The sequence below is a fragment of the Varanus komodoensis genome, unplaced genomic scaffold (genome assembly GCF_004798865.1).
Source record: "Varanus komodoensis strain SLA01 unplaced genomic scaffold, ASM479886v1 scaffold36, whole genome shotgun sequence".
NCBI classification, from domain to species: Eukaryota; Metazoa; Chordata; class Lepidosauria; order Squamata; family Varanidae; genus Varanus; species Varanus komodoensis.
The window spans coordinates 6,734,015-6,747,770 of record NW_025335873.1 but is presented as its reverse complement, the minus strand read 5'-3'; positions in this window follow the sequence as shown (position 1 = coordinate 6,747,770).

Below are 13,756 nucleotides of genomic sequence, written 5' to 3'. Positions count from 1 at the left end.
AAGCTATTGGACGTAGTACTTCCACTGTTCTGTAGTACATTTTTTTCAGTCTGTCTCTTTGTTGTTGTCAACTCCACAAAGTTAGGAAATTCGAAGCTAAGGCTGGTCCCTTCCGAGCAGTGGCGAAGTGCTTAACTACAATCCACTGCAATGTGCCCATGCTTTTCCTTGGGCTCTGAGGCTCAAGCCTGATGGGAAGAGGCAGAGCCTGGAGCCAGTGAGCTCGACAGAGAACTTAAGACAAGCCCTGCTGGATCAGGGCCAAAGGTCCTTCTGGTCCAGCTCTCTGTGCACTCAGTGGCAACGCAGCTGCCCACAGGAGCCCCAGGCAGGATGAGTGCAAGAGCGCCTCCTGCCCAGCCCCTCAGCTACTGGGATACTCAGGCATGGCCCCTCTGGTACAGGAAGTAGTCCACAGCCAGCAAGGCCTGCAGCCAGATAGCCTCCCCGCGTGTGAATCTGTCCCACCCCCTTGTGAAGCCATCCAGATATGCTCCCAGCAGCACTTCCTGTGGAAGCAAATTCCATAGTTTAAGTACATGTTGTGTGAAGAGGGCCTTCCTTTGATCTGTCCTAACCTTCCCACCAATCAGCATCTATGGTGCTTCTGAGTTGCCCCGAGTCCATTGCCTGTGGCAAGCAACATGTGTAACATTGCACAACGGCATGGATCTCCTTTGCAAAAATAAAAAGCAAAGCAGAGCAGAGCAGGATGGGGGCTTCGAAAACAGTGGAGTACCGGCATTATTCTAGCTTCAGAATGAAACTGAGCATGCATGCTCCAACTTTCCCAGTAGTTCCTTTCATAGGCTTTAATCAGGAAGAGAAGCCTTAATAACCCTTTAATCTCTTTGCCAAACTTCACGAAACCAATGCAAGACAATGCAAGACAATGCAACACATTGGCAGTTTTCATCAGAATTTGAGCAAAGGATGTAATTTGCAAATTGGAGTAAAAGGGGCAAATTGTCGTACTTCAACACTTGCTCTGCTTGTGGCAATATTTAAGAAATCAGTGTGAGAGTTCATACAATTATGGGCCAGGTTTAGGTATCATGATAGCTCATGAGGTATCATTTGTATTAATAACAGGTTTTAACTCTCATAATGGAGGGCTCTCGGGGCATGGGTGCTTCACACCCATGGCTCTTTAATATGTATTTTGTTGCTTCTTTTGAGCTCAGACAAGCGTTGCAACATTTGGAGAACAGTGAGACGCGATGGCAACCACGTTCTAATCCATAGATAAGTCTGAGAGACGATAACCAGGTTGATCCATTTGTTTTGTGGTGAGGGGGGCAAAGTCCCCCACTCAAAAGCGTGTGTGCAGAGGTTAAGCATAGCTCTAATATAAACCATATCCTTTACCACTCTCCTCCTCTGTTCTACCAATGTGCATGGAAATGCCCATCAAATTCCCCTCCAAGCACACACCTAATTCTGCCACAGCCAGGCCTCGTCTTACCCTCTCCAGACACCATCCTTCACCTCCCACCCCCTGCACTAGCCAAACCAGCCCCAAACCCAGCTGTAAGCTCGGAACAGTTGCAGGAGACAGCTTTAGAATTGAAACCCACCCTATAAAATCCAGGCAAGGCTGACATTAGCAGGCAAAGTTAATTTAATTCCACTCAGTTATGCTTTTAGATTTGATTTGGGGGAAAAGAGTTACAATATGCTATTGAGAAGTGTAGTCAGGCATTCTTAAGCAGCCTGCAAACGCTTTCCTTGCTCTGTGAATGTTCCGGAGCCAAAGAAAGTGTTGTGTGGTTCCTGGAGTGAGGTTGAGGGTATAAACTCTGGTCTGCATTAACAAAGAAGTCCCTGGGTTTGGGTTCCAACAGTCTGCTGGGATTGGTACTAAAAGTCACTGCATCGCTCCTTCAGGTTAAAACAAATATGCATTGTTTCCCTCATTGACTCCTTGCACAAGGCATTATTGCAATCATCAGTTGTTTGTCCTGATGTCCACTTGTAATGACTCAGCATTGTGACTCATCGTATTAGAGAACTACTGTAGAGTTGGGTCCTCTACCACACAAACACAACCTGCAAAGGTTGTTGACAGATGCTGGTGCTGAATATGAATCAAAAGGGAGAGGGAAGAGGAGAAGGAACCAGAATCACAGCTGAAATGCCAAAGCTGGTGGAGCCAGAGATAAGCTAAGTCATTGCAAGCTAAGTTATCTGGCCAGGGCTGCTTATTTTATACTGTATTTTTGTATTTTTAATTTAATGTTTATATTTTTGATTTATATTATAATTATGTTAACTTGCTGTTGTAAGCCGCCCCGGGGCTTTGGTGAATGGGGTGGCATAAAAATGTTTTAATAAATAAAAAAATAAAAAAATAAAATGAAATTGCCAGGAACTGGAGAGTCCCAAGGTCTGTGGGAAGGTCTGGTGAGTTAGCTGCCATGGGAAGGGGTGGGCTTGACATCATGAGTCAAATCAAGTCACATCAGGCGAAGAGGGCACCGGCTATTCCAGGTGAGTGACCCATCAGCAGCACAATCTGCCTTAAAGGTAGAGCCAGCACTGACTGGCTTAGCGGGCACAAGAGATACTCAGGTTGGAATCAACTGTGTTTCATGCCACTGGGCACCTCCGCCTTTTCCGTGAACATGGATCTCTCTCTCACACACACACACACAGAGGGGCACTGTTCCGGAAGCTTCTCAGCAACTTCCTCTTCGCATGCACCTACCTTGGACGGCTCCACTGCCCCTTCACAGCCTGGGCTTCAAGAATCCCTCCTGCATCCAAGGTTTGTGGCATGTCATGGGGCCATACTTGCTATTCAAGTGGCACACAAAGGCAGTTTGAATGTAGACTACTCAGTATTCTGGAGGAACGTGCCAGCTGGCCGCTCAGTATTCCGGTGGGCTAGATGGAATTATTCGATATTCTGAGGCTGTGCTGTGTCCCTCGGTGTACCAGGGCTGCTGTAGCTGTACGACTCGCTCAGTATTCTTGGGCTGCACCGTAGGTGTTCAGGGCTATGGTGCTGAAGATGGATTTTCACAAGGATGAGAATGTTTCAATATTTGCATACCTGTCCTTAAGAAAGGGCAAAGCCTCTAACATTAGCTCAGAGACCGAAAAGGGGGCGGGGTCAAATGACAGAGGCGCTCCGGAAAAGAACACGGAAAATAAAGGAAAGAAACCCAAGTGGCAAGGGTGACCATACGTTACGGTCTGGTTGTGTGGCCTTCATCACAGTCCTCATCAATGTGGCAACCAACACATCTCTGAAGTGTTAAAATGGTTAACAGCAGCATTTGGTCCAAGAGAGCTGCAGGTGGGTGGTGAGTAAGGCTTTCATGGAGATCCAACACTGATTCATCCCCGCCACTGTTTTTAAACAGTGGATGGAATGAGCAGCTCCCACCACCACCAGCAGCAGCACCTTGGAGATCGATTAGGGAGATCTGGGTTGAAAAGCCATCAAGTTCACTGTATGACCTTGGTTCAATTACTCTCTCGCCCAACCTACTGGGCAGTTTTGTTGGGGGGGGATGTGTGTTCAGGCGGTAGAGCTCATAGAAAATGCCCTGAGATCTTTGAGGAAGGGAGAGATAAACTAAGGCTGCTGTGCTTTACAGAATTATCCAGGGGGTTGCCCAAGTGAATTCTGTAGACATTCTTCTGAGCAGACATGCATAGTATTGGAGTATAAATAGAATATAATATGCTCTATTTACAGTCTCCTGACCACAGAGGAGTGTAAAAAAAATCATTTGTTGGCCTACAAACTGTGCTTGAATGGAAACACATTCTGATCCCTTTGTTTGAGCCAAGAGCTGCAACACACAAGTTGAGAAGTGCAAAATCTCCATGATACATTAGCTACGTTCTGATCTCCACCTCAGCCCAGGAGGTGTGGTTCAGGTCTGCTTATGGTCACCTTTAACAAGATCTAAGCTTTTGACAATGTTGCTAATTTGTTTAGTGCAAGGGACAACAAGAAAGAGGGAAAGAGAGAGATGCAGATCTTGCCCAGCACTCACCCAAGGCTTGGTAGCTGAGAGGCATGAATGCCTTACTGATCACTGAGGAAGCTCAGTCCAGGAAACTTCTTGTTCAGTTGCTGAATCATTTCCCATTTGTGTCCCAAGTGCAGAGATCTTTGCCACGGGGGAGCCATCAATCCTTTGCCGCGCCCACTTGCTTTCTAATATTCTGGCCCCAGGTCCCCCTGCAAAACACAGAGCTGCTGAATCTGTGAGGCCTCAACTAAAATACATTTGGGGTGTTATTCCTGCTCGTGAACTCTTTTACAAGAAGCTCTCTCTTGTTTCATGAGTCCTTGCTCCGTTCCCTCTCCCCACTCCTGGGAGGAGGAAAGTATCCTTCTTGTTAGGCCATTAATCACCCTAGTAATTGGTAATCAAAGGCCTGTGCAAGTCCAGGCAGATATTCCCATTTGGCACATGCCCATTCCGGCATCACGTAATTGAATAGTGGTAGCTGTGATGTATCCCTGCCTCCAGCCTCCAGAAGATGTAATGGAATCAATGCAAGCTTCAAGTGTCCCAGGGAGGAAAGTGTGAGGGTTCAGAGGAGGATCTTTCTTTTGTTTTATCTTCCTCCAGAGCACTGCTTGGGCGACAGCCGAGGCAGCTGGACTTGAAAGCCGTCTCACGCACATTATCGGGACCGTTATCTGACTTCAGAGAAACTCCACACCTTGTGCCTGTCATCCCCTGTCTCTGTCAGGCTTCTATACAACGTGCTCCAGCACAGTCTGAGAAAAAGAAGTATAGTTCAACTAAACAAACAAATAAACAAAAATGCCCCCTGAGCTACGATCTTTCTTGAGTGTGTCGCAAGGTATCTTCGTCATGGGACACCGATCTAACTTCTCGACCATATACTTCTGTCATCTTTGAATCTGCTTGCTTCCTTCCCAGACTGCCAAACTGTGCCTAAACTTGGTACACCAAGTAAAGCCCAGCTGGAAGTCACTAAGCTAATTGGACTCAGGTCTAGACTTAGTAATCTCAGAGCAGATTGGTGGAACACAGTGGAGGATACGTGACTCAAGAGTAATTTAAGTCTCATTTGTTTCAAGCATGATAAATCTGGGTCCAGCCTTTGCTGTATGTTCTAATGGTCTCTGACTATTTTCAGTCTCAGGTCAGCAGGTTGGTGTTGACCTTTCGTGCTTGTCTCTGTGTATGCAGTGAGATCATTATCACGGCTTCTTCTGTGAATTCAAGTTGTTTTTGGTGAAAGAGTCTTATTGGTGATCGCACTCTAATTCTCAAATATCAAAGGATATTTGTGCCAATGCTCTGAATGAGTCACATGACTTTAAAAAATCCACTCTGAATTTGTTCATAAAGCAGAGTTGCATATTTCCAATACCAGCACATGGAGATGAAAATCTGGATTCAAACATAATAATCTTTATTTCTGGCCGAATGGCAGGACTCCTCCCATCCAACACACACACACGCACACACACACACACACACACACGCACACATATATGAGAGAGAGAGAGAGAGAGAGAGAGAGAGAGAGAGAGAGAGAGAGAGCTTGAAGAATTGGTTCTTTGTGAATCCTAATATAAACTGACAAGATCTCAACCTCCCAGAATAATTAGTGAATCAGAAGGCAGTTATACTTTGGCTTTTACACTTCCTGGAATTTTGTAACACAGCACTTGATACAAAACTGTGCCAAAACGCATATAGCATTTCTATTTGAGTGGGGAGATACATCCCTCTGAGATAAATTGCATTCAGACAGGTACCTTCTGTGAAAAACTATGTCCCAACATTCCCATTTTAATGGCAATTTCATACATGATTGTTCATATCAATATACAGAGAGTCAGGTATAGGTAAAGGCCACCACTTTGTATGCGAAAAAGGCTGCATGGACTTTAAAATGAACACAAGTGAAAGTGGCACCCTTCATCCTTCCCTAGCACACAGTTAGCAAGGGATGATTCCATATTCATTCATTTAGGCTCGCTTAGATGGAGAAAAGGCCTATAACTCCGAGCATGCTATGGCCCTGCTTGCATTGTACTCTCAGTCCGTGATGGTTTTCCTCCATTAGTTTGGCTGCTAGGGATTTCCCCCCTTTGTTCAGATTAAATATATACCAGCAAAATAAAACATGATTGTCCTGTGAACGGTGCATTCACAGTTTCAAACGGAGGGCAGCAGTGTCACAATGCAGGAAGTTGCATAGCTCATGGTCCCTGGGCATTCAGGTACATGACACACCCTTCCATGGCATACCTTTGTTGGCAGAAAGATAATGGCCGGAGACAAGGACGGGATGGATGCTAAGGAGAACTGTAGAATCACAGCATCATAGTCAAATGGAAGACGAATTGTAGAATTGTGGAAACATGCAATAGTCAAGTTGGAAGGGGCCAAGAAGGTCATCAGGTCCAACCCCAAATCACACCCTCATGAATGTCACAAGGCACTCTGAAATAAGACGTAAGCAAACCACAAAGCGCGGGGAGCGGGGAGGAATGTTTCCCTGGTAAATAAATCTTGTGGAAGAGTCAAAGTGTAGCCTACCTCTGTCCCCAGTACAGCACTTTGCTTCTTCCCATGGGGAGGAGAATTCCCCCTGGTAGCATCTGTCTGTCCAGATCTGCGAACCATGTTTTCTCATCCGCTTCAGCGTAGCTGTTGCCATTCGTCAATAGAAGATCTTGCTCTTCTACAGTACTCGTAACATTTTGGCTGTGTCAGGAGATAGATTTGGAACACTGAGATCCCAGTTCGAATATGTGATTATCTTAAACCCCATCTTTGCACAGCCAAGAAGGAAACAAAAAAGACATCCTCCATTAGGAAAACTCTATACTCAAAAACCGGACAATCCAGGCTCTGATTTACCTTTTGTTTATCTCTAATGTGTCACCACTGTTGAACAATTACATTACCTAATTGCTTCACATAATAAGATAAGTCTCTGCTAAATGCCACTCCCTTCATTGCTTGCATCTTCCTGCCCTCCCCTTTTAATCTTAGTTAAGTTTAAATTATCCACTTCAGGACTATTTCCTTGGTCCCCTTTGTTCCTTTTTATTATTATTATTAATATACCTCAAAAACATCCTTGGAGGTATAATTAACTTTTCCATTCAGAATTCTAATTTCTTCTCTTGTGCTCATTTTTCTGCAGTGTTTAAACTATCTATTATGCAAACGTGAAGAAGTCAAACTATGAATTATGTACAAATCTATGTGTAGCTTTCACTTAATCACTGCATTCTGGTGTTTCCAGGTTCAAGGTAACCGTAGTGCAAAGAGAAAGGAATTACTGGAGCTTAATGCTAAGCAACTGGATTTGCTTCTCCTATGTAAAACCAAGTCCCACCCAAGATACTTATAATGCTATCCTATGCAACTCTGTTCCAAAGAAATTGAATTTAATGGGGCTTATTCCCAGATAACTGCATATATAGGATGATATCTTTAGGCCTCAACATTGCCTGAGAGGTATAGGATTTTTTGGAATCCTATGTCTCAGAAGTTTGGTGACCTTGGTGCTGGAACTCCTAAGGGTGTGTCCCACATACAGGTATGTGAGGGGGTATCAGACGGAGGTGGGTAGAGACCTGTTCTCCTCTGCAGAGGAAGGCAGGATGCGCTCCAACGGAGCAAAGCTCAGGGAGCCAAGGTTCCATTTGGATGCCAGGAAGCACTTCCTGACAGTCAGGACCCCGAGGGTGGAATGGGCTTCCATGGGAGGTGGTTGAGGCCCCATCGGTGCGGGTGTCCAAGGATAGGCTGGACGTGCACATGGTGGGCATGTCGTGAACGGAGCCGGCTGGTTCCGGAGGTCAGACTAGATGGCCTGGGAGGCCCCTTCTGACTCGCTCTGTTTCTATGTCCCACCCTGCCAACCACACAGCCAGCAGGGGAGGGACCCCCTCTCTGAGTTTGCAACTGAGTCCTTGAGAGGGCCAAAGGAGGACTGCTTAGCGAGTTGTGGAGCAAAGCAGGCTGGGACTTTTGCACCAGTTGATTTAGATATCCAGAAATGGCCATCAAGATAACACACGTGGTGTGAGGTACATTGGCATCGACGTCTTCCATGCTTAGCACCTCATTCCATGCACGGGGCGCCTGGAGGTCTTCTCGGACTCCTGTGCAATGAGGATGGGTAGCTCTGGACTGCACTCCTATAAATCATAGGCAGCTGCCTCATACCATGTTGGATCGTTGGCCTGCAGAGTATTGTCAATACAGATTGGCAGCATTTCAGTGGTTCAGGCAGGAATTTTTCCAGCCCTGTGTGGAGATGCCAGCGACTGGAGACCTTTGTATGCAGAGCATGAACTGAAGCAACTGAACCAAATGTTTCCTCTTCTGCTCTCTCCCTCTCTGGCTGTGATTTATGACTTTCCGCATAGTATTTCCTGGATCCAAGACTGTTATGGACAGGGGCAGCTTGTCCCCGGAAATATTACAAGTTGTTCCAGCAATTCTGTGTCTCTCTTGATATCAGGTCATGGCTTTCCTGTTCATATTGAAGCTCACTGGAATGTGGATCACTTCATGACCGTCATCATCTACCCACTGTGCTCCCAAGAGGTGTCCTTCGTACCTCACCCCCTTATCAGGTTCCTTAGTCTGATGGTAGTGATGAGTGGGGAAACTCTTTTGAGATGGGGGATCCATCGCATCCGCAGGCCCCAGTTCGCCTGACTCCAGCCCACTCTCCTGCAGCTCTTGAGGACAAGTTCCTGGTAAGTACACCCAGGTTTTGTTTGTGCTGCTACACATGATGAGGAAGATGGTTGCTGCTTGAAGGTTGCATGAGCATTCATGGACTTTCTCTCAGCTTGACTCACTTTCCAAGACCAAGCTGAGCATAAGAAAAAGTCTGTGAAAGCTAGAGGGACGGTTTCCACAGACTGTGTCCCAATCCTAGCTGAGAGTCACTTATCTAACATCATTCATGGCTAAGGTTGTCTCATCAATCTTAGCTTGGCATGCTAATGACTGGATGATGCCGTCTCTTATTCATCGATCTCTCAGACCTGATGGACCACCCTAGAAGAACCAGCTCAACTTTTTATGATATATTTTGTGGCATATAAATATATATTTACATGGTGCGAGACCAATTGTTTCAGCACTGTCTTCTCTGATCGGTGATAGTTCTGTCAGGTCGTAAACTGGCATCTCACCCAGAGGAACATAGTACCTGAGATCCTGTTTTGAAACTGGAGGGGCTGTAAGTTGACATTTTGGGGCTGGACCCAATGGCCCTCTGGCCCCTTGCAACTCTGCCATTCTATTATTCAATGATCCCACAGGTGAGTAACCCCAGGAAAAAGTATTCCAAGGATGGGCCAAGAAAGTTCTCCAAAGCTTGTTTAAAAATAAACAAACAAAAAAGGTAGACATGTGGGTTGCGAGGGAGAAAATATTCCAAAACCCATATTGAAGATATGCACTGCATGGAAGTTTCCATCAATGGAACCCATTGCAAAGCTGCTTCCACAAACATATGACATTCTTTTCTACTTTCAAAATGCTCCAGTGGGCACAGTGCTGCATCCTGTATTTATAGAAAAATTAAGTAATCATGACTCAAGTCTCTTTAGATCCCATAGGTATCATTAGAAAAAAGATGACAGCCATATTGGAAATAATAATAATGATAACATCTTAATGTCTGTGATGCATTTTCATAGCTCATCATATTGCAGAGTTGGAAGGCCACCGAGTCCAACCCCCTGCTCAACTCAGGACTCGAAATTAAAGAATCCCCAACAGATGGCTGTCCAACGGCGTCCCAAATGCCCCCAGGAGAGGAAGCCCAGCACCTCCCTAGGTAATGGGTTCCATTTTGACTTTGGCTATATTGTCTTGACCTTTTATGACTTCTCAGGACATTTCTACTCCATTTCTTTATCCAAAACAGAATGAAAACTGTATTCCTCAGTACTGTTGACTTGTTCTCCCTTAGAGGAAAGAAACATGCATTGTGGTACCGGAGGTTTGTAAATATACTGGGTTGGAGGCAAGGGTGTTAATGAGTTTTCATTTCTCATAAGAACTAGCAACTCTCTGGTGGGCAAAGAGAGGGAAAGACTGGAAGTGTGTTTGCTTCAATCCCTTGGAGCTCAATTATTCTTGGTTGATAAGCTCAAAAGCTTCACTGGTCCGTATTTGGATTTCTGCCCATGATTTTGGGAGGATGAGGTCTTCTGGTTTGGGACCCTTCAATCACCCCCAGGGTCTTAAAAAGTTTAGAGAATTTCCCACTAAACTTGGAGGAAGCCACCCCGCCAGTAATTTCAGGAAGGCTAAGCATGCACACCAGAAGTACAGAGGTAGAAAAGCCAGTGAAATAAAATCAAGATCCCACGAGATAAAATCAAGATCCCAGAGACCAGTTTCCTCCAAGGGAAAGAAACAAGTGATTCTATTAAGGGAAGGCGTTAGACTTCTGTGATTGAATGTGGGGATTATATAGTGGGGGGAATGTTACCTTTCCTGGCCTACTTCACTCCTGACTTGGCATTTTCACACATTACATTAACCTATCAGGCCCACAGGCAACCCCCCACACATCTGCATATGGCATTTACACATGTTCTAAAATCTCTCTCTGCACATGAATGAGTGGGAGTTTAAAGAGCTCTGTCTTCTAAAGGCACTCATTTCCTAAAAAAGGGACAAGTAGAGAACAGAGAGGAAGATTCAGAGGGTGAATCACTTGCCAACCAAAGGGCAACTAATGCAGGGGGAAGAAATACAGCAGAGACCACTGGACATTGCCTGAAAGGTACCTGTTGTCAAAGTGCAGGTAGCAACTCAGACTCCATAATGCTTTGCCTTGCCTCGCCTCCTTTCCTGGCCATCTGGCGAAAGGTGAGCTGTCAAAGGAAAGCACAAGTACTATCTGCTCACGAAAGGGGGCAGGCACCTTCCTTCTTGGCGAGCTCTCCAGGGCTTTGAGTGTCCCCATAGATTTATTTATTTATTTATTTAGAAAATTTCTATGCTGCCCCATTCGCTGAAGCCTCGGGGTGGCTCACAAAACCTTAAAATATAATACATTAAAAATATAAAACGAATTAACAATATAATTCATATTAATAGATCCCAGTACTCTTTTCCTCTCCACCCGTTTCTGATGTGCTAGATTCTCAGGAAAGTGGAAAAGTACTACCTAGCGCCCCTTCATTGACACTTACCTTTAACAGCTGTCGGAAACAGGACTTTTCGAATCGGTAACTACAGGGATTCAGGGGGAAGAGAGATATATGTTGAGCACGGAAGGATACAGAATTTCTACAGGGCTCAAGGCAGGACGAAGGACTGATGCTTGGGATTGCTAGGGTGATTCCGGCACGGTTCTGCCGTTCTTCATGTGCCACATTCCCATTGGCATTGGTGCTTGGTTTGCGTGAATGGGAAACATTCACAAATCAAGCAAAAAGGAAAGGGGGGATTTGAGCAAATTCCCTCTCTCGATTAAAGCAGATTTCTGAAGGGCACAGAATAGGAAGTGTTTCTAAACTCAAGTCAAAACTGGAAACTGGGCATTTGATGAAGATGCTTGATGTCTGGATATTTTTAGTAGCTGGGCTTGTGCTTGTCCTCAAGCATTTAAGGTGCATTTCATTGGCAAAAAATGAAATTCTCCAATGCCCTTCAGCCCAGCACCCCTCGTGATAAGATTGCCTCTAGATCCGCTTGGTGGGATTTGGTGTTTTTCAAAGGTAAGTCACCCAAATCCGAAACTCCAGTCCTGTTCTGAGGACTTTTTCTCAGAAAGAGGGGTCGGGGCTTTGGAATGAACTGAGATCGATGGAGAAGTATTCTGAACTCTTAACTGATCTGGGCAGGAGGAAGAACTTGGCAATGTCTGTTCTGCTTCAGTCCAATTCGATCCCAAGGGAGTCCACTCAGCAATATAAGGGCTATGACAAGAAGTGCGGGAAATAAAAGGGAAAGCTCTGCATGGGATCAGGGGATAAAACCTGCACTTAAGCAATGCAAGCGTGCAAGATAAACATGGTAATGTCATCAGCTAATGCCAGCTCAAATCTTATTCATCCTGGCGGCTGCAAAAGCATCTCTCTCCCTCTCCCCTACCTCCTTTCCTCTCCACCCTCCTACTTCAAAATCTCTTCTCATTAACCTGCTTCTTTCTTGGGCTCAGTTTGTATTGTTTCATTGGCAGCAAGGATAAATTAAAAGAATAAAAATAGAAGTATGGATTTATACTTTATTGTATATATATGGTTTATTGTTATATATTTTGTTGGTATTATTCTGCAGTGTTAGTGTTATTCTGCCTTGGAAACCATCATCTTTTCTCTTTCATGTTGAATAAGAGATATAGAATTGGCTACTATATTTGCTGTCTGGATGGAAGTAATTTTGAGCAATACCATTGATGCAGTGAGAAAGAATAAGTGGAAACTCCAGCCAAAGATGACAATCAGAGGTATAATTCTCATGTCTCCTTTGAGCAACAGACTTGAAGGACCAACTGAAATCAGCCCCAACTTGAAATTTTGCATGTTTTGCGTAGGATAGTGTTTCCCAGTGTTCAAGGCATTATGGACTTTACTCCCCATCGACCTGCAGCCAAGGCACAAGATTCCTTTAAGTTTTCAAAACAGCTGGGAGCACATCTGGCTGGAAAAGGCTGCCTAAGGGGGCCTACTTATTTCTATGTTTTTAAACCATCAAATCGCCAGAGTTTCCTGGGTGGCATGCACGCTCAAAATATAAAATGCAAGACAAAGACTGAAATAAATCAGATAAAAGTACAGTACAACTACCAGGAGCAGATAATAAAACCTCAAGTAAAACCAGCAGGAGGGGGGAAAGTGTGCAGATTTAAGAAGCACTGAAAACACTTTCTGTAATGTCTTGGAGGATAAACAGGTCATTAATGACACCTAGAATTTCATACTACATGGTTCTCTGTTGAACCTTTTTTGCAGTGGACGTTCCACTGGGGGGGGGGGGAATTGGTACCACAACTGCTTCTACCTTTCCTGTCTCATTTGGTGGGGGCAACCTGTGTTAAATACATATACATATGAAAAGTATTTTAAAAAGTATAAACAACAACAAAATAATAGTCCATCAAGGAAGGAAGGAAGGCAGGAAGGCAGGAAGGAGGGAAGGAGAGGGAAGGGAACTCTGTAAGTAAAAATTCCCATAAATGCTGGTCCACTAGCTCCATCCAAAGCCTTATTCAGCTCCAGCCCAAGGAGAGAGTTTTCTGAGAGTTGCATACTTTTATCTGACCAAATTTAGAGATGGGAAAATCCATGAAGTTCAAGCTTATCCAGATATCATGTTCAAGCTTGGATTTATTAACTCCCAATTAAATTGCAATCTGTTTCATTTTTAAGCAAATGGGAAAAGTGTATATTCACCATAGACTGTGCAGTGAAAATGCGAATTTTAGGAAGGTGTGGGTCAGAGCAACTTTGAGTGAAAAATGAATTTAAAAGAAATCCCCACACTTCCTTCGGAAAATGAGGTGATTTTCCTGAGCATAACCACCATTCAAAGGATGTTTATTTGGGTTATTTGCTCTTAGCATGATTGAGGTCTTTAGAAAGCAAATAAAAGAATAACGTTGCAACTAAGTTAGACCAACAACTTGCAGGCATTATTGGTAGATCACCCACTCTTTCTCTTTTTCTGCCACCATCCCTTCATTTCTTGGATGGAGATGTTCCGATGGCTTCTGTGGTCAGCTTAGAAATTTGCAATCCATCACGTTGACT